This window comes from Canis aureus, chromosome 9 (assembly GCF_053574225.1).
Source record: "Canis aureus isolate CA01 chromosome 9, VMU_Caureus_v.1.0, whole genome shotgun sequence".
Classification (NCBI taxonomy): Eukaryota; Metazoa; Chordata; class Mammalia; order Carnivora; family Canidae; genus Canis; species Canis aureus.
In genome coordinates this window covers 14,669,683-14,692,217 of record NC_135619.1, presented here as the reverse complement: position 1 = coordinate 14,692,217, position 22,535 = coordinate 14,669,683, and the positions used below count along the sequence as shown (strand labels likewise).

Below are 22,535 nucleotides of genomic sequence, written 5' to 3'. Positions count from 1 at the left end.
ACAAACATTAGCATGGCTAAAGCTGCCTTGCTAGGGAAGGGTTCATTATAAATATTGACTATAATTCCCTTTTTAATTAAAAAAAAAAGATATGAACTCTTCCTGCATTAGTATAGCCTCAAATTATAGGCCCCCAGTCTCCTGGAGAGAGAATATTAAAAAAGGATAATGCTAAAACAAAACAAAACAAAAAACAAAAACCACCCAGTCAGTGTAAAAATGTTGTGTAATTTAAATGAGAGTTAAACAAAGAAGGTGATAAAAGTAATCAAGGAGTAAACAAAGGGCGGGAGAATAAACATAAACAATGAACCCACAGGATGGTTAATTAGCTTGCTTTGCAAAGATTTTATTTCCCCCCTGAAAGCAATGGTAATGACAAGCCTGACCTACCAAATATCTTCAGGTATAATGTGGTATGTTCCCCAATGTCTATAAAGAAATGCCACTGAATTACTGTGCATGGCACTGAATTACCATGGATGCCTCTAAGTTACCACATTTAGAGTCTTTGCTCTGGGTTGTTTCAACAATGGTACTTTAGTTATTTTAAGCTCTACAATTTCTGTTTGGGGCATCTAGGTGGCTGAGGGGCAAACTGTATGCCTTCAGCTCAGGTCATGATCCCGGGGTTCTGGGATCGAGTCCCTGTGGAGCAGGGAGTCTGCTTCTCCCTCTGCCTCTGCCTCTCTCTCTCTCTCTCTCTCTCATTCTCTCTCTCCCTCTCTTTCTCTCGTTCTCATGAATAAATAGAATCTTAAAAAAAAAAAAAAGTGTTTGAACTATTCCATAGCAGAGGTCTTAAAGTCAAGTATCCACAAGGCTGAGGCAGTAGCAGTTGGGGGTAAATGGATGGGACGGGTGGGTAGACTGGTGAATTGGAGAATGTTGCTACATCAACACTTGCCAAGTGAACCCTATCATCTAATTCTTAAAGAGATGCTTGGAACTCAAATTTGTCAATTTTTTTAATATCAAAATGGCCGTACAAAACTGGCTACATAATTTGCAGAATCCAGTGTAAAATGAAAACACAGAACCCCTTACTCAAAAATTATTTGAGGGGGCACCTGGGTGGCTCAGTTGGTTAAGTAGCCAACTCTTGATTTTGACTCAGGTCATGATCTCAGTGTCCTGGGATCAAGCCCCTTGTCAGGTTTCACACTCATAGGGGATTCTGATTAAGGATTCTTTCTCTCTCTCTCTTTACAATAAATAAATCTTTAAAAAAATTAAGAATTTCAAGATGAGGGAATGTCTGGGTGGCTCAGATGGTTGAGCATCTGACTCTTGATTTTGGCTCAGGTTATGATCTCGGAGTTGTGGGATTGAGCTCCTTGTCTGGCTCTGCACTCAAGCAGAGAGTTTGCTTGAGATTCTCTCTCCCCCTCTGTCTGCCCCCCGACCCTGTGTACATGTGTGTATTGCACACATGCACTCTCTCTCAAAAGATAAATAAATCTAAAAAAACAGATTAAGATTTTTAAAAACAAAGGATTTCAAGATGCTCCCTCCCCCTCAAAAAGGAAGAATTTCAAGATGGTGACAGAAGAACATTAAATTAAGTGTGGACCCTTCCTAGCACAGGTTCTATGTGACTACACAGGTTGCAAGCCCATGAAGCCTGCCCTGGAAGCATACAACACAAGCTGTAGGCGGATTCTGCTCATGAATTGTTTGGCTTAAGACCCAGTTCTAAAGTCCACATTCTCTCCCCATTTCTTTTTTGTGACTCAAAGCTCTCAGCTTCAAGATGGCCGGAAGAGTCTGAAGCATGCCCTCTTGCTGAAAAACAGATGAAAACAGCTTACAAGAGAAACAAAGTCTCTCCTTCATCCTTACCAAGTCTTAAAACCAGCTGGGGGATTCATCTACTGCTAGATATGTGCTTACAAAGAAAAGTTTGGTTAATTCAAAATAACTAAAAGTCTATTGCTATGACCAAAGTCCTATAAAAAAGTGATATTCCCCTGAAAAGTGTTGCCTCTCATGGCCCCCTTACAGAGTTGGTATGTGCAAGTGCCATCAAAGAAGAGGAGTCAAACTCCAAGTGATTGTCACAAGTCAGACACATCTTACACATGTATGAACATGCACCTGAAAAATTTCAGGAAAGTTTATGAAATTACAATCATAGTTTTAAATATATCAGATAATGTAATTGTTTAAAGAAATGCTTCCCATTTAAAGTGATGTTTGTAGGGCATACCAGGTGGAATGAACGGGCTGTTGATGGCTGGAGGTGACCGGTAGTTGTGTCCATGTGGCACATACCTCCACTGGCACACTGCCTAAAACATTCAATTTAGAGGGCTCTCTGGACAGTTTTTACTTTTATTTTTTTTTAAGATTTTATTTTATTTATTTAAGAGAGACACACAAAGAGAGAGGCAGAGACACAGGCAGAGGGAGAAGCAGGCTCCATGCAGGGAACCTGATGTGGGACTCGATTCCAGGACTCCAGGATCATGCCCTGAGCCAAAGGCAGGCACTTAACTGCTGAGCCACCCAGGCATCCCTCTGGACAGTTTTTAAAAGCGAGAAATATCTTTTTATAGGCACCTGGGTGGCTCAGTCAGCTAAACACCTGACTCTTGATTTCAGCTCAGGTCATGATCTCAAGATCGTAAGACTGAGCCCCATGTTGGGCTCCATACTCAGGGGGAGTTTGCCTGAGATTCTCTGTCTCTCCATCTCTCTCTGCCCCTCCCCCTGCTTGTACTATTTCTTTAAATAAATAAATAATAAAATATATATTTTTTTAAGCAAGAAATATCTTTTACTAAAATGAAAATTTCTTCTGGGACACCTGTGTGGCTCAGCAGTGATCCGGGGGTTCTGGGATCAAGTCCCACATCAGGCTCCCTATGTGGAGCCTGCTTCTCCCTCTGCTTGTGTCTCTGCCTCTCTCTCTGTCTTTCATAAATAAAATCTTTAAGAAGAAAAGAAAAAAGAAAGAAAAGAATCTCTCCTTAATTGACCTGTCCTATACATTTCATATTTCCATAGGCCAGGTTTATGTCAGTTGAATGGACATGTACTTTTTTGGCTGATTACAATATACTTTCTACTCTAAATTTCCCTGTTTATTTTTGCCTCCCTCTCTAGAATGTAAAGGGGAAAGAGATTTGCATCTGTCTTGTTTACTGCTATATTCCCGGGCATTGCCTGGAATATAGTAGATACTCAATAATACTTATTGAATTGAACTGATTCCATAGGATCAAAACAAATTATAATTCACTGATTCTAGGATTGGAAATAGGAGGAAATCGGACACATGCAGCAGGTGTACCAACTTCCCTAACTTCCACTGGCTTTGTTATTCCCTAATAAGAATCTAACTCTAGTCACTGTACCTAGTAACTTGACTGATTTCGTATCAGCCTCTCATTTCTGTAGCTCATGAAGACACAAGCTTGTGCCTCCTTGGACCAAGCTGGGGCAAAGGTTAACTTCTTTCCAGAACCTAGAAAAGGCTAATGAGCTCCGTGGAATGATATTTCTAAGTATTCACCATGCCAGAATCAATATCAATGTGCTGTCTTGTATGCATTAGCCCCACAGTCAAACAAAGAACAACCCTCAGAGCCCACTAATGACGCTGGGCGTGGACAGCTGGGGATGGGCAAGATGATGCAGAGATGACTGTATCAGCTCTCCTCAAACACAGGGCTTCCAGGATGTTGCACAATGCTGTCATTCTGGTACTTTGTCAGAGATGGGCAGCATTTGGATTCAGCCCCTCAGCAAAATAACTCTCTTTTTATCTTCTTGACCTAGGAGATGGATTTGGAGTTTGCCTTCTGGTTGTGAGAGAAGTCTCCTCTTCTATTCCTTGCCTGGTAATACCAGGAAATGCAAATGTCTTAAAGTTAGCAGAGTACTATATATGTAGCTAAGACAGGTACAACAAACTTGATTCATTACTGACCTAGATAAGACCTGCTTTTAGTACAATTCCATCATGCTCACACTTATTTATGCAGCATTCCCCATAGGCAGATCCTGCTAGAAAGATGTGTTGAGTAAGGTGAGTGGCAAAAGTTCTGAGCATCAATTCTGCATTACTTAAATCTCTAGGATCTGACAAGGGACCTCACCAAAATTCAAGCTCTTCCCTGCAGTTAAATTGAATTTAGTGTCATAAATGGGATTTCATTCCAGATATGAAAATGTGAAATTTGATTTTCCAATTAGAATGAGAAGGGTGGGGTGAGTATGAGAGAGTAAAGATGACTGATCTGTATGGTATACACAGTTAAGATGTCATAAAACTAAGATGTCTACAAGTAAACATGTGGGCATCACAGTCAAATCATATTGGTTTGGAATCCTGACCAAAGAACTTATTAACTATATGACCTTAGGCAAATTTGTTAACCTGGCTAAGACCTGATTTCTGCATAATATGAATAATACCACCTAATCCTATAAAGTGGAATTATTATTCTCTATGTCACAGTGTCAATATAAGGGCTAAATGCGATGTATACAATGTTAGGTCCGGTGCCTGGTACATAGTAAGAACCGAATAAATGATAGCTATGACTGTTATTTTGATTACTATTTTTATCACTCCCACAAATAATTAACTTCTTTGCAACTTTGTAATTCAGGGAAAAACAAAAAACAAACAAACAAACAAACAAACAACAAACCATAACCAAAAGCATGGAGGAGTTTAACTTCTTGTGAGGTTTCCATGGTAGAAACTTGGCCACCTAGTAAACATGGTCTTGATGATCTTTCACTCATCACTGTGAAACAAAATTCTTTAAATTCTAGAAAGTTTCAGTGAAACACCACTAAATGCAGCCATAGAGTAATCTCTCCCTCCCCTCCACGTACACACTGCACCCCATCCACCCCTGGGGGATATATTAAGACTAAGGCAACTGAAATAGCCTTAGCCAGTAATTAAGACACGCAGCTAATCAAAGAGCAGCACAGGCTGTGGCCCTCTGCAAGGAAACTGATCATCAGGATGACAGCTCCCATTACTAGGGCTTTGTTCTCCTGGAGCAAAAAGAGCACAAAAGCATAAAGTTGGAGAACTGTAACTGCATTTGGAATACTTCCGGGGGTGGGGGGGAGTCACAGGTTCCTCCAAACAGAGAGGATATTTCACCAGATAACTGCGTCAGCCCACACCCACCAGCGCCTTCCCCACCCCCAAAGCATGACTCCACTTTTTCTAACACTGCCCTTAAGGAATCTGGCTTCTGCGACTTCCAGTAATTGTACAAATCACCCATGATGAAGCAGCTGAACACACTGCTAGACAAAAGAAACAAAAATTAAGCAAATAGAAGACTCATTCATTTTTAAATGCTGCCTTTTGGTTATTTTTACTCCTAACGATTCGTGTTACCAAACAAGTCTTTCTTCATTGCTTTTCCCTGGAAGTAATTCTGATGGGCCCTGAGTGATTTTCTCCAGACTCATATTCTAGCAACTAGATACAATTTCCCTTCCCCCATCTCCGTCTAGGACTCCTCCCTGTCACCTTAGAGCTTCTGACTTAGCTGCGTTCACACCCAGCAGTCCCGGCAAAGCTTTCTGCTCACATTATACAACAAAAAAGCAGGCAATGAACAATCCATGCTCCTAAGTGCTTGCAATAAAACCGTCTGAGCTGACCTCTCCCATCCCACAGAGCTGCATGTCAGCCACATAAGCTTAAAGGACCAAGAGTAGCATGTATGTGATGTGTATAAACAAACCAATTAAAATCAGGTCTCTCATTCCAGCTAGTGCCTAGTGGGACCAATATGATCGACTGTGGAAAAAAAAAAAAATCACTCCAAGCTGCCTGAAGGTATTGCTTTTCCTGCTTCTAGGATACATCTCTTTTAGGCTCAATAAGCAACCTAAAAGAGGAGGAACTCAGGGGTTGCCATTCTTTCCTATAAGACTTTTCAAATAAAAACTATCAACTCAGCAGCACTGAGCCAAAAGACCACTCCCTGATTCCAAGTGGACATATTGATCAACTGAACTGACATGTGCCTCCTCCTTTCTCTCTCTTAGAAGCAATCAGCTACACCAAGAAAATCCTTTTTATTTGCCAAAACAAAAGGAAACACACTGCTCCTTATCTGACACTGTCAGACCACAGTTTTTAGGGGGGAAAAAATAATACACACACGAAAAATGAAGATGCCTGAAGACATAGCTAAGAGTTGAAATGACATGATACATGTTTATTTGGAGTTTCAGAATTGAGTTGAGGTTATGACTAAGCCCAGAGATCTGTATTCGCCACAGTCACTGAGAACCTTGCTATTTATTCACCTTACCAGATTCTGGTTAAAGTTAAGAGCAGCACCACTGGCATTTCCAGAGGCTTTCCTCAGCATTACCCTTCACTGCAACTGCCGCAGAGAGCAGACTTGTTACAAGTCCACCTGCAAACAACTCCAGCTATTTTAGAGACTAGCTAGAGATGTGAAAATATCGTGTGCAGGCTTTCAACTAACTATGAAGGACATGGGCTGAAGGATTATCATATAAATCAAAAGGCTCAAGTAATTTCATTTGGTTTGGCTCTTCATGCTTCTAATAAATTTTGTCTTAAACATGCAAGAGATCCCCCTTTCACATCAGGGTTATATCAAATGCTTATTCAGCATTCATTCCTTGCCATGAAGAAACTGAAACCCAACCGAGGTAAATACTAAATTTCATACTGTAAATCACTAAATATCTAAAAAAAATAATCACTAGAGAGACTAGGGGGCCAATGAGCTCTGTCCTATAAAAAAAGAAATACATGTCTTTACAATGTTGAAATATTTTGAACTACTCATTTTAGAGACTATGTGGGATTTTGCAATAGAAAATTATCTTATGTTTGTGAAAAAAAATCTATGAGAACACCAAAAATAACAGGCAGAGATGGAGCAAGAATAATTCTATGTATTATGATTCCTCTATGACTCTTACAGGCCTTTGTCTTAACCCAGCAGCCTGAAAAACAGATTTAGGTAAAACAGCCTTCTTTCCTTAGTCCATTTTAAGCAGACAACATCCCCCCATCTCCGCCTTAGCAGACACCGACTAACCAACAAAACAGCCGTGCAATTAAGGCCCGGACATTCAACACTCACCATCTCCTGCTCCCACCGGCTCCTTTTGATGTTTACAGCACATCTGTAGGATGCAATACTAGGAGATGCCTTGTTTGACCTGCTGCATGATGCTGTGACATCAGTTCAGATGATGCAGCTCATTATGGGAAAGACTGCTGTTGCTATGGCAACTGGGATGTGCTAGGAATCCTTGCTGCATTTCCAGTGGAGCCTGAGACAATACGGAAGCCCTGTAAGAAACAGACGATATGCAAAATGTAGACCAAAGGAAGAGGATCCCTCATTGGACTAAAATCTATAGATTTAAAAGGGATTTCCCTGATGGCACACTGGGAAAAATAAAAATTACCTCCTACTTTGTTGTTACACATTTAGAAGAGAATAAGGTTGTTGGGGGTAGAGATTTAATACTGAGCAGATAAAAACAAATGCACAGTGTTTCTCTGTTGGGCAATTTGATCACTTCTTCCTCTCTGGATGGCATGATGATCCCTTTTTAAAAGTTATTAAAAAGAATTTTTGTTCACTTGTCAAAAGAACAAAGCAGGGGGACAGAAAAAGAATTTAAAATGGAATATAAACAGCTAAGAAACTGACTCTAACTCTAGAGTAAATAAGCTTTAATTCTCAAAAGATGGGCAAACTCCCACCAATGAAATCTGCCCTAATCATTTCCCTGATGGACACCGACCCATAGCACCTTCCTAACACACCAGAGCCCCAGGTCTCACTTGTGCATGGACTGGCAGGTGCAAGGAGGATCCGGGGGGCATACCACACTGATCTCAATTTCCAGGGGCTCATCCCTTGGCCTGTGGAGAAACTCTCCTACTCACAGCCAAAATGCAAGTCTTTAGGGGGACCAAACCTGACGGTTGGGACAAGTAACCAGCCTGCCAGAACTTCTGAAGTAACTGACATTCCAAACATTGGGGCTCTGTTTTCCTCTCTTCGAGGCAAAAAGACACACAAGAGGAAATTACTCATGCCCCTCCCCCCACAAAGCTGCAAGTGTGTGAAAAGCCACATTTAAACAGGACACAGTGAGGTATTTCCCCAATTGGTAAAAGAAAGGCAGATTTAAAGCAATCACTCTTTTCTTGTTCCGTGCAGAAACAAATATTATGTGGTGAGAACTGAGGGGGTGAGGGAGGAGGAGATATGGACCCAAGCAGCCATTTCTTGCATATTTAATACTCTCAGACCATGGATTGAGACAGGATCAAGCTGACCTCCATCCACTTTATCTTTAAATCCAGAGGAAGAACAACATTTGAAGAGCCCAAAATCTAACTGGACAACGACGTTGTTCTCCCCAACTTGAGATTTTAAAGGGCGCTGTTAGCTAACTGCTCGGGACGAGATAGAATGGCAGAAGGAATTCAGGCAGTGCCTTGGTAAACAGGAGCTGATGAAATGTCTGAGAGGTGCCAAGTTCCTAGCAGGGTGCACCATCAGCCATTCACAGAGTAGGATAGGGAGCTACGATTGATCCTATTTCACCTAATGAAGACTTGAGAGACCAAGAGCAAGAGGTTGAAGCTGACTGCCTGAGTGACCCCTGCTCTCAGTCTCCCACCCTTTGTCTTAGGCCACATGCTACACCAACAGAAGTAACAGGCAACCACTACAGAGCAGAACACTTCTCTGGGATTCAGGAAACATAATGTTAATCCAGTGAGCATCTGTGTGCATTCATACCAGTCAATTAACCTCTCTGGACCTCAAGTTTTTCATCTGGAGAGAGAATGTATTTAATTAATAACCATGGTTTGCAAGTTTTGTTAGTAGTTGAACCTTTTATTCTAATGATACAGTCCAAAGCTAGGCTGCCCTGATAGAGGGGTGATAAGAAGCCTAGAGCCAAAACTGATGATCTCTTCTCTACCTCCACCCCTACCTTTGCTCTGAACTGACCCATGAAGGCACCCTCTGAAGAACCCCTCAGCCTCTGAGGAAGATTGAATGAGTCATGGGTCTAGAACTATTATTGGCCTTTCCAGAGCTGAAATCCTATAATCCCATAAAGAGGAGAGAGCAGAGTAGAATTAGGTATTTCAGACTTGAAAGTAATTTCTCAGAATGAGAAGAATCCTGTCAGTCTCACCAAAAGCAAGTCATTTGCTGGTGGGAAAAGATGGATGGCTCATCAAATCTGAGGTCAGGCCAGACTTTTAATAACCTGAACAGGCTGAATAATTAGCCCACAAAATGGCCCAGGTAGAGTTAAAAAAAAAAAAAAGAAAGAAAAGAAAAAAGGAAGGAGGAATCCATTAGGCAGAAGCAAATCATAAAGTGTTTTCTTGCTTTGGGAATGGACCTATAATACTTCACTTGAGACTTCCTAGTGGTTTTTGTGCATCCCCATCTTGTGAGGTTCTTTTGAGGATTGCATGCAATAATATATAAAAAAGCATTTGGGTGAGGAACGTGGGTGGCTCAGTGGTTGAACATCTGCCTTTGGCTCAGGTCTTGATCCCGGGGTCCTGAGATTGAGTCCCGCATTGTGCCTCTCTCTCTCCGTGTCACTCATGAATAAATAAATAAAATAACAAATACATACATACATACATACATACACATACATACATTTGGAAACCAGAAGCACCATAGAAATGTCAAACCTTGTTACTATTGTCATTAATAGTTCATTCACCCCAATCAGTAGAGACTGTAGCTCTCAACTGTACATCCAACCAGATTCTGGACTCTGGACTAAGATGGTTAGGAAATGGCTTGCAAAGTCTACATAGGAGGGCTTACTTCTTACTACTTACTTCAGATGAGGTCAGGGAAGGTAATAATAGACAAGGGATACTCTCAGACGACCAGGGCCATGGGCTTCAAAGAATAAATGAGTTTCTCCTGGAGAGCAGAATCAAGACCAGATCAGTGAAATGAGGCAGGGAGCGTCAGGCCTGAATGACTAGAAGGATTTCAGAACTGCTGTGGGTTAGGGACCACCACGTGTCTCCCATTTTCCCTCTGACAGAGATGACTCTGCACCACTGTAAAGTCTTGCATTTTCAGCTGATGTAGTGACCACATGGGACTTCAGGTAGCTTCCCTAGGATGTGAATATGTTTGTTGTAGGGCAAAAGGGAGAAAATAAATATTTGGGGTTCAGCAGAACAATGTGTGACACCTACTGGGATTGCTCACCAATACCCATGTTTCTCCTCTTCTGCCTAGGTACATTCCCAGTGCCCTTACCTATAGCTGAACATTAGGACAGGTTCTTACCAATGGAATGTGAGTGGAAGTGAAAAGAAACACCTCTGAAGGTAGTTAGGAACATGTATGCTTTCCCCATACTTCCCTCCCTGCGAGTTGGATGCCAAGTATCTAGCAGAAAATTATGAAGCCCTGGAAGATAACTGCCCCACACTGTGGATGGAGCCTGAGCCCCTGAATGACACTGGGTAGAGCCATGCTCTCCCAACCACCCACTGACCCACATGGAACTGCAGTAAGTGAAAAATAGACCTTTACTGTATTAAAGAGATTTGGGGGTAGTTTACCACACACATCATCTGTTTATAGCAATTTAGGGGCACCTGGCTGGCTCAGCCCATAAAGTATGCAACTCTTGATCTCAGGGCAATGAGTCCAAGCCCCATGTTGGGTTTGAAGCCTACTTAAATTTTTTTAAAACTGTAACAGTTTAATAAAATATAAATTAAATAATTTAATAAAATACATAATAAAATTACAACATTATGTATTGTTATTTATTATAAATTTACAATGCTAAAAACAGGTTTCCTTATTACAGAGCTTCTCAGAGCCTTTAATATGCTGATATGCATTGAGATCCCCTCAGGGGGAGATTTATTATGTAGTATTTCCCTAACTTACTGGACTACAGAATCCTTTTATCATGGACTAATGTTCTACTGGCTGTCCATCCATACTATAGGAAACAGGACTATAAACAACAATGGGCTAGAACCCCCTGAACCCCCTGATTTAGTCTGGAGGCTAGAGAAGAGGAAAAAGTAAAACTTCTCTCATCTCCAGTCCGACAGTCTATTTGCAGTCTTTCACAGTCATTCTGAACTGGCAGGGCAGAAATTGGTGGTGTTATTATAGACAGAGCAACATTTAAACAAATGTTTCCTCCTGGACATTTTCCCCTACTTACAACTAGGAATTATGCCCCAAATTCTTACCATTTCAGGAGTAAATGACTCTTATTTCCAAATCATCAGCTCATGATGTAGACATACATCTTGTATTTGTATTTTAGTGAGGGTGGAAGCACAGTTTGCTGCTTTATGTAGGGAAGGAAAAACATTCAGGACCAACATATGAAGCAGGGATTTACAAACTATTTAAGCTCTGCACTGTATTTCTGGGGCTTTCTTGTTTTAGAATTTAATTTTTTCATAGTTCTTAATCTTGTCTACTCAAGCAGACAGTCTTTAGGGTACTAACCATGTCTTGTACTACTTTTGATTTTCCCAAAACCTTCAGCACACTCCTAGGCATAAGTAATTCTTAGTAAGTCCCTCTTGATTCCTAATTTTTTTCTTAAAAGTAACATTGTTTCCATTACAAGCAAAGACAAATTTCCTGACAGCTTTCTTCTTATCACTCTATAGTTGGAAACATTATAAGATTTTACTAAGGCTTACCTGTGTTAATCTTTTTCCCTTCTTCTGATGCCTAAAATAACAAAAAAAAAAATTATTTGCTATTGAGAAGGCCTAATCAAAAATGACAAAGCCAGTCAGCAAGCAAACACTTACTATGTGTCATCAGACATAGAGAAGACAGTGGTCATGATCTCTGTTTCCAGTTATTTACAATCTGAATCTTATAAACTAACATAGAATTTTCAGTCTGCTTTTAAACTAGACCCCTCCCCTTACCTGAAAAAGTATTAATAAAATAACTAACCTTCATTTATAAATATTCTTTCAGCATAAACATTACACATTCTAGAAAGATGTAGTTTTCCAAGATAATTTTATATAGGAAAATGTCATTCCTTTTCCTATAAATGTGCATATAGACACACACGTATACATATAGACTCAGAAACACAGGTGAGAAATGAGTTTTTGCGCATAATGTTAATTTTTCTCTTTACTCTAGACAACAACATCATTTTATTTTTAAATTTACCAATCTACTGCTGGAGTCAACATTCTATCAATGTATTTATTACAAAAACATTCCACCATAATACAAACTATTCTTGCTCCATGGAATTTTTCCAGAAAGGATTACATGGACACAAGCATAAAAGTAAATCTAAAATATTCATAAATATACATGCCACATGAAAAACATATACTATATGTAATACATATATTGAGATATCATAAAAACCAACAAAATCAAGTGATAAAATCATTGCTTGACCTAGCTCTATGTTCACAGTGCTTATACTCAGTGCTATGACTTAATATTTAGTGTTCCCCTAAAATTCATATGTTGAAATTCAAACCCCCAAGGTGATGGTAGTAGAAGGTAGAGCTTTTCTAAGGTGACTAGGTCTTGAAGGTGGATCCCTCCTGAATGGGATTGGTGCCCTTATAAAAGAGGCGCAAGAAAGCTCCCTTGCCCCTTTTCACTATGTGATGGCAAAGCAAATAGGTACCATTTAACAACAGGAAATGGAGTCTCACCACACATTGCATCTACCAGCCCCTTGATCTTGGACTTCCCAGACTCTACAACTGTGAGAAATCAATGTTTGTTATTGATAAGTTATCCAGCCTATGGTATTTCCGTTTGGTAGCCCAGACAGATTAAGATACCCAGCTCTTCAAAAATAAGTTGTGTTTCTATATACTAACAACAAAGTATCCAAAAAAGAAAGAAAACAATCCCATTTATAATAGCATCCAGAAGAATAAAATAGTTAGGAATAAATTTAACCCAGGAAGTGAGAGACTTGTACACTGAAAACTATAAACATTGATGAAAGAAATTAGAAAAGGCACTAATAAATAGAAAGCCCATGTTCATGGATTAGAATAATCAATATTAAAATGTCCATACTATCCAAAGAAATCTGCAGATACAATTCAACCCTTAAAAAACTCGGGACACCTGGGTGGCTCAGCGGTTGAGCATCTGCCATTCAGCTCAGGGCGTGATCCCAGAATCAGGGATCAAATCCCACATCAGGCTCTTTGCAGGGAGCCTGTTTCTCTGCCCCTCTCTCTCTCTCTGTCTCTCATAAATAAATAAATAAAATCTTAAAAAAAAAAACACTAAAATTTGCATAGAATCACAAAATACTACAAATAGCTACAGTAATCATGAGCAAGAAGAGCAAAGCAAAAAAAGGCATCACACTTCTTGATTTCAAATTATCTTAATATAGTAAAACAGTATGGTATTGTCATAAAAATAGACACATAGATCAATGGAACAGAATAGAGAAATAAACCCATGCATACATAGTCAACTAATTTTCAACAAAGTCACCAAGAATACAAAATGGAGAAAAGTAGCCTCTTCGATAAATGGTGTTGGGAAAACTGGATATCCATATGCAAAAGAATGAATCTGGGCCCTTATCTTACACCATATACAAAAATTAACTCAAAATGGATTAACAACTTAAGGATAAGATTTAAAACCATAAAACTGTTAGAAGAAAATATAGGGCAAAACTTCCTTAATATTAGTCTTGTCAATGATTTTTTTTATATGACACCAAAAGCAAAAATAAGCAAGTAGGACTACATAAAGCTAAAAAGTTTCTGCACAGCAAAGGAAACAATTAATAAAGGAGAAAATGTCTGTAAACTATATATAACAAGTTAATATCACAAATATATAAGGAACTCTTACAACTCAAAAGCAAAAAAACAATCAGATTTTTAAATGGACAAAGGACCTGAATAGACATTTTTCCAAAGAAGATATACATACAGCAAGTAACAAATATAAATAGATGTTCAATATCATTAATCAAGGAAATGCAAATCAAAACCACAATGAGGGGCACTTGGGTGGTACAGTCAGTTAAGCATCTGACTGTTGGTTTCAGCTCAGGTCATGATCTCAGGGTCATGGATTAAGCCCTGCAGGTATTTTTGAGAGAGTGATTTCATTTCCTTTGATATATACATAGAAGTGGGATTTCTGCACCATATGATAACTCTATTTTAATTTTTGAGGAACCTCTGTACCGCTTTCCATAATGGTGGTGCCAATTTACATTCCCACCAATAGTGTATGAGAGTTTAGGTTCCTTTTTCTCTACATCCTCACCAACATTTGTTATCTCTCATTTTTTTGACAATAGACATCCTAACAGATATGAGGTGATATTGTGGGCTTTTTGTTTGTTTTAAAGATTTATTGGGATGCCTGGGTAGCTCAATGGTTTAGGGCTGCCTTTAGCCCAGGGTGCGATCCTGGAGTCCTGGGATTGAGTCCCACATTGGGGTCCCAGCATGGAGCCTGCTTCTCCTTCTGCCTGTGTCTCTGCCTCTCTGTGTGTCTTTCATGAGTAAATAAATAAAATCTTTAAAAAAAAAAAAAGTTGATTAATTTATTAGAGAGAGAGAGAGAGCTTGGAAGGGAAGGGGCAGAGGGAGAGGGAAAGAGAGTCTCAAGCACACTCTGTGCTGAGCTTGGAGCCCAATGCAGGGCTAGAAAAGAAAAAACCAGACAAGAAAAGTACTGTATGGTATTCCTTATATGTGGAATCTGATTAAAAAAAAAAAAAAAAGTCAAACTCATAGAAACAGAGAGTGGAATGGTAGTTGTCTGGGACTTGAAGAGAGATCTTAGTCAAAGAGTAAAAATGTTCAGTATTGTACACTTGAAATCTGCCAAGAGTATAGATCATAAGCATTCCATAAAAAAAAAAAAGTAACTCATGTGAGGTGATAGGTGTAATTAACTTGACTGCAGTAATCATTTCACAAAGTCTATATACATCAAATCATCACATTGTACACTTTCAGTATCTAACAATATTACTTGTCAGTTTTACCTCAGTAAAGGAGAAAGGAGGGAGAAAAGAAAATAGTAATGACAACAACAAAAAGATATCCAGATCTTGTATGGAATTTGGCCAAGAAACCAACCTTTTTCCTAATATAAAATTAAAATACTTCAGAATCTGTTTTACTTGGTGTGTTGGCCCTTAGGTCAATGTTTTAAACACTCAAGAAGTGTGACATAACTGTAGACAGTGATCACTGTGGTCAGTCAGGACTGTAATAATATGTGGTTAAGGTTTTTAATCGTTAATGATTTTCTGTAGAATGCCACTAGTATGCTACATCAGATGAGCTACACTGGAGAAAAAGATGGTGTCCCAGGAAAAATGAGCCAGCATCATTTACCTATGTGGGCCTTCAAGGGGTGATTCTGAAAAAGGTAAATACTAGCATACACTCACCCCCAAAGGAGGCTCCATTCTGAGGTGCTGCTTCTGATAGCTGGGTAGGGCTCCCAGGCCTTGGTGGGTTTTGAAATCACTTTAGTCCTCTTCTACTGCAGGAGACAGCTTTAAGAGTAAATGTCTTTTAGGTGGTAGAATTTGAGGAGAATCCAAGTCCCACCTGCCCCATGGTCTCTTTCTCACAAACCTGCTCTCTCCTAAATTACCTCAGGATTCACTCCACTCAGTTGGAAGCTAATGAATATTTTGGAGGAGACTTATCACCACCTGCCGTGAGCAACCACCGATACCAGCAAGGTGATGCATGCTGTGAGACAGCCACTAACCAAACTAGTGGGAAGACCATTAGGTTGAAGCCTACACGTTAACTAGTCATGGGAAATTGGCCAAATAATTTAATATCTCTCAGATTCCTCATCTGCAAAATGAGGAATAACTGCTCTGCTTACCTAATACCATTATGAGAGTCTAAGAAGTAAAATGCCATATTTGTAAGTGCTTTAAGAAAGAGGGAAAAGAGAAATGTGTAAATGAGAGAGAGAAGAAAAAAGAAGGAAGAGAAAAGAAGGGGAAAAGAGGGAGAAAGGGGAGTAGGAAAGATAGGAGAAAAAAGAAGAGAAAAAGGCATGGAAAAGGGAGGGAGGAATGAAAAAATAGGAAAGAAAAAGAGCGAGGTAAAGTAGAAGGGGAGAAGCAAAGAGAAGGAAAGGGGCAAGAGGAAAGGTATAAAGTTGTAAAAGAATGTAGGCTCTAGGGATGCCTGGGTGGCTCAGAGGTTGAGCATCTGCCTTCAGCTCAGGTTGGGGTCCTGGGATCAAGGCCCGCATCAGGCTCCCTCTGCCTGTGTCTCTGCCTCTCTCTGTGTGTCTCTCATGAATAAACAAATAAAATCTTTAAAAAAAAAAGAATGTAGGCTTTGGAATCTGAATTTCTCTCTAGGCTCTGCGCTCATCTAAGTGTATGCCCAAGGACATACATTCTGACCTTCAACTCTTTGCCTACCTCTCACCCCCCACCTCTGGCAATCACCAATCTGTTCTATCTGTGAGTTAGATTTGTTTATTTTTTAAGATTCCACATATATGTGAGATCATATAAGATTTGTCTTTCTCTGACTGATTTCACTTAGCATAATGCCTTCAAGGTCCATCTATGTCATCATTTCCCGGAAGAGGTAAACTCTGATGGGGAAGGGAAGAAAGGTCTGGCAAACCAGATGATACCTGGGAGACAGAGATGGAATCCCTAAGCCCCCAGGATGGACAACCCTGCGTCATCAGTGGAAGAGAATTGCTCTTCAACCAGAAATAGCCACAGTGGACTATTAAATGAAAAGAATAAACTACTGTAATATTCGAACGATTACATGTATTTTCAAAGCTTCCCAAATTATCCTAGTAACCTGTCAGAACTGAGAACCCTGAACTAAACAATTCACATGTGAATAATGGAGAGTAAATTTGTTGCACTATGTGAAATATGAGTATATAATAAACATTCATGAAAAAAATCACTACAAACCTGCTATGCTTAAAAGCAGAATTTCTGAGTTTTTCTACTAAAAATGACATATTTGTAATGATCCACACTCTCCTTGTTTACTTGACTTACAAAAGGTGAGGGGGAGTGTGCAAGATGAGGCTGGACAAGGAAGCAGAAGGAAAAGATCTTAAATGTGCCTTAATGAAGTCTTCATCTGGGGAGTGAGAGGGATCTGGAGCCACCCAGAATTTAAACTAGCAAAAGGCATACTCTAACTGCTATTCTTCTAACAGAGTTTCCAAATATTTCCTTCTCTTCTGAGCTTCCTGGAAATGGGATCTTCTATTAACCTATAAATTGTTGTATTTCTCCCATTTTTCTTTATACCTAAAAGATACTTTTTAAAAATATAGTCTCAGCCTACAGGATGCCTGGGTTGCCCAGTTGGTTAAATGTCCCTCCCACTCTTGGTTTCTGCTCAGCTGCAGAATTGGCCAAGTAGTGGTCTCATGGGTCACAACTCATGGATCATGAGATAGAGCCCCACATCAGGCTCTGCACTCAGTGGGGAGTCTGCCCGAAGCTTCTCTCCCTCTGCCCCTCCCCCCACTTGTATGTTCCTTTGTGCTCTCTCTCTCTCTCTAAAATGAATAAATCTTTAAAAAGTAAATAAAAATATACTTCAGCCTAAATTACTATGGCAGCATATGCAGAAAAGGTATATAGAGTAAGGCATCCCAAAAGTTCCATCAAATGTGAACTATATTTTGAGAAATGAGAAAAAATTATAATAATAATTATGCTTATAATAGCTAACTATGTGACAGACACTGTTAGAATATGTATTAACACATTTCAATTTTAAAGGATTCTGGGAGGGAAAAAAAAAAAAGGAATCCTGGGAGAGGAGTACTCATCCTCATTTTGCAGATAATGAACAGAGGTATCCAGAGTTGCCTAAGATCTTGCCACTATAAATGGCTGAGCCAGGTTTTAAACCCAGTATGTAAACTCACTACAGAGCCTATAACCTTAACCTTCAAGGCATAACAACACATAATCCTCAAAATATTTATATTTACATTAATACAGACCCTCCTTCATTGACATACCTTTCCAGGCATCCTACCTTCACCACTTTGATTCCCCAGTAGCAGCCCAGAATTCAGCCAGCAATGGAAAAAAGAGCAAGTGCTCACTCCAATAATCTACAATATGTGAACTACATACGGATCATGGAGAAGAAATCATGCGTTAAAGAGCTTCTAAAAATTCCTTGCAATTTAGAGGCTATGAACTGCAAACATCTTGCCTGAAAAAACTTCATATAATCTGACACTGGTGGGTAGAGACTAAATTTTCAATAAACTCTTGCATTTATTATAAATACATATAAATATACAAATCAAGCAATACATACATCTCCAAACTACTCAGCCACCAGATCTGACATTTATTTCCAAACTATGATGCCAATGCTGCACAGGGGGCAAAGGTGCTATAAAAACAATGCTGCTGATTAAAGTGAATACAGTTGCACAAAGTACGTGGCATGGCAAGTATACCAGGAAGTACACAATCTTAATAATTGCTAGAACTCTTGTCCCCCTGGCCTAATTTTCAGTCTCTGGCCCTATGGTAATTTGCAGGGTTGCTTCATAAATACAAAATCAGTAAAACACTGTTATTCCTTAGGGAAGCAGAACATCACCTGGGAACTAGGAGTCCTGAGTCTCAGTCCTGGTAACTAGCTCTAAGGGTCACTCACGTCCTCTGTGTTTTAGTTTTTTCATGACACATACCCTGCTGTTTCTGGACATTATCATAAAATCCCCCAAAACCATAAAGGGGAATGTGCTTTCAACACTTAAAGACTACAGGCCAGCCTAGCGAAAATGGCATAAGTTTTAGAGCCCAACAAACCTAAGTTTAAATCCTAGCTCTGTCATTCACTAGCTGTGTGATCATGGGCACATTGCTTGCCCTCCCTGAACACAGTGTCCAGATGTATTGAAAAGGTCTTATTAATAATAAGACCTGTCTCTTAAGGTGGTCAGATAACTAAGCGAGCTAATCATGCAAAGCATCTGGCACATATTAGTACTAAATAAATGGTAATTATTGTGCTTGTTTGCCAGCCATTATTTCTCAGGATAGTCGTATGTAAATTATAAACATTTTGAAATCTTTGACAATGAAATTTTTTTTATTCCTACAGCATCTGGCATAGAACTGACCATGTGAATGGTAACTAGCAACAGCAACAAAAGAACTAGTACTAGATCCTGCTGCTCCTAGTACAATGAGCAATAGTAGCAGCAGGATCAACCACAGCAGCATTAGCTGTGATTACTGTCAGAGCAGCAGGTAGTGGCAATAATATTACAGCAATAGAAGTAGTAGAAGAAAAAAAGAGCAAGAGGAAGAAGAGGAGGAGGAGGAAAAGGAAGAAGAGGAGGTAGTAGTAAGGCAGCATCAATTACAGCAATGACAAGTGCAATGCTCTCCTCATCAGTTCTTTCTTTTACTGTGGATTATCTATCCCTGTACCAAGAAGATAAAGTCTCCCATGCAAATAAGCACTGCTCCATAGGCACTGGGTCAGTAAGAAATTGAGCAAACCCTGCTAGTTGAGGAAGCTCAAATGCTAAGGGATGTTAAATATACCATACTAGTTTTTCCTTACTAGTCCTATAAGTTATCATCCCCCTTGGTATTAGATGCAGCAGCTATGTGCTGTCAGAAGGAGAAGATACTAATGAAGGAAGCTCGAATAGAGCAGTATCATTGATTCATTAATACTTGAAAAGAAAAGAATTCTGGGCACTTGTGATCTCAGACCTTAATCTAGGTCAGAACTTTCTTCTCTGACCCTCAAGCTTCTAAATCACCAAGGCCCAGATGACTAGCTGGAAGAGAGGTCCATGCTGATCCTGGGTACGCTGGGGAAAAACGACAGAGGTTGGGAGAATCCCCAGAGGAAAACCAAGAAAATAAACTTAAAACATGTGATGAGTTCACTACCCATCCTCACAAGCAAGAGTTTCTTTCTGTGGTAAAGATTTTAACCATTGTCTGAGAAAGTAACCAAGAGTGCAGGTGCACTAGAATTTCCTTTTCTACTGCATTCCTTCTTTGTGCATGGCTTCCCTTGGGAAACATGGAGGAAAACATTTAATAATATATATACAAGTATATGTTTAAAAAGAAAACAATCACATAAAACCAAACATAGGTAAAACTCAACCATGAACCACACACAAAGAAACTTTCCTTCAATAAGAACAGTTCCAAAGGGAAAAACACATCCTGTAATTAGCAAATATATGTATGACAATACTAGCATACCCATCCAAATCACATAGTTACAAAACTCAGAACGGCCAAAGAAACACAGCACACAAAAATGACAACACCCAACAAAATACATGTCCTAATGGAGTAACTTAGAATAAGATATATAAAGACTGATTTACCACTAGTGGATAGTATTTTTATTAATGTACAGATGAGGGACAAAAATCTGCCCTCTGACAACAGTCACAAATCCTGTCTTCTGTATGATCTCCCCATAACCCAGTGTTTTCCTCTTTCCTCAGCAATAGGAATTCAGAGGTCACAAAGAAGGTCATTTGGCTGAACCTCAAAGGGAGGAGCAGTTCTACTTGGAGCTGTCTGAGCAGACAAGTCAATGGCTAGGAAGATTGGGTTTCTCTTGCTCCGCAGGCAACACACAGGGTAGTGATCTTGGGAATGGTCCTTGAAGACAGTGTCCTCAGAGCAAAATCTGTCATCATTATCTCATTACCAGGTCCCCAAGGTCAGTCAGGGATCATAGGTCTTAAAACTTCCCTGGGCTCCTCCAGGAATGGATTTCCTGATTCTAGAATCCTAACTTCACCAAGTTCAGTTTTTGCCAACAGTGGGCCTCAGATAGGTAATGGAAAAATACAGAATTAGATGGCATCAAAAGGGTGTGTACTAGCAAATATCCATCAAATGGGGCTCATTGTGAGCCAGGATGAATACATAAGTATAAGAATCTGAGTTAGTAGTTTTGTGTTCAGTCTAATAACATGGTTATCCTCACAGTCAGCTCTTTCTTCATTGGTGGCAGAAATTCCCTCATCCCTCTGGTCTCAGAGGCAGCAGAAGCCCTAGAAATGCTGGGGGGCAGGTTGTGGCAGGACAAAGTGGAGTTGCTTAGCAGAAGCAGAGGCAACACTGGGGGGAGGGGGAGAAGAGGGAAAACGCCCCACCCTACCACAAATATCTACTAGTTATCTGAATGATGAGATTTGCAGTACTTACTAGCTTGGGCTTGAGCAGAGTGCTCATCCCTAAAGTAGACCTAATGGTAACCCACCAAACATTTTGTAAACTCTAAAGCACTATATAAACGTTACTTGTTATCTTTATTATTATTACCAAAAAGATAATATCTAGACCCAACCACTTGGAAATCACATTTTACTCTTATTTGTTGTTTTTAGGCTATTAATGGTCCAAGAAGTTTCTTCATTGAACTTTATAACACTTATTAGACATGTCAAATATTCTCCATAATGACAAATACCCACCATTTGCTTCAACGTGGATGAAACTGGAGGGTATTATGCTGAGTGAAGTAAGTCAGTAGGAGAAGGACAAACATTATATGTTCTCATTCATGTGGGGAATATAAATAATAGTGAAAGGGAATATAAGGGAAGGGAGAAGAAATGTGTGGGAAATATCAGAAAGGGAGACATAACCTAAAGACTGCTAACTCTGGGAAACGAACTAGGGGTGGTAGAAGGGGAGGAGGGCAGGGGGTGGGAGTGATTGGGTGACGGGCACTGGGGGTTATTCTGTATGTTGGTAAATTGAACACCAATAAAAAATAAAAAAATAAAAAAAAATCTTTTTTAAAAAGAAAAAAATATTCTCCATAGAAATCCTAGACCAATCAATGAATGAGGATGGCAGGGGGCATACAAATAAACAAACAAACAAAAACCACTTTTAACAATTTGTCTTTCTCTTCAAGAAACATTCTTTCCACTACCAAAGAAAATAATCACTACCAGGTTGAGGTATTTATATTTGGTTGACTTTACCAATATTCAGGGCTATTCCAAACAACTAGGAGTCAGTTTTTAAATTATAGCTATATGACCTAGAGGGCTGTCAGAAAAAAGAAAAACTATGCTCCAAATATTATTCCTGCTTCCACTCCTTATGTACACAGAAAACACATTTCTGACAGTTTTAGGATCCTTTAGTTTTTTTTTCCTTTATTCCAGCCATCATGGTTTATAAATACAGAGGTCTAGCTTGAGACCGAAAATATTGCATTATGTGATTCAGTACCCATCTCAGGCACTGTAAGTATAACATGAGTTGGGCCATTCCTAGATTTTCCAAGCCTTGACGGGTAAAATCTGAAGGGAAAGGGTAGTGGGAGGAAGCCTGCCATCTAAATGCTGAAAGCAATTCTATCTGTCCAGATACAAGGAAGTGAATTCCCTTTGGGATAGGCAGATCCTTTGTTTTGAAAAAACAAAACAAAACAAAAATCCCAATGCATCCTTGGTTAC

General features: G+C 39.5%; 1 protein-coding gene across 2 annotated transcripts in view; it reads right to left on the bottom strand.

The window, feature by feature from the left end:
• AKAP6 (A-kinase anchoring protein 6) overlaps nucleotides 1–22,535 on the bottom strand; it is a 539,311-nt gene that overhangs the window by 471,357 nt on the left and 45,419 nt on the right. For both annotated transcript variants that reach the window (XM_077908985.1, XM_077908989.1), the window contains exons 2-4: nucleotides 11,732–11,762; nucleotides 9,872–9,959; nucleotides 7,113–7,324 (exon numbers count right to left, since the gene is read on the bottom strand). The gene's annotated coding sequence lies outside the window, so the exon portion shown is untranslated. The remainder of the gene's footprint in view (nucleotides 1–7,112; nucleotides 7,325–9,871; nucleotides 9,960–11,731; nucleotides 11,763–22,535) is intronic.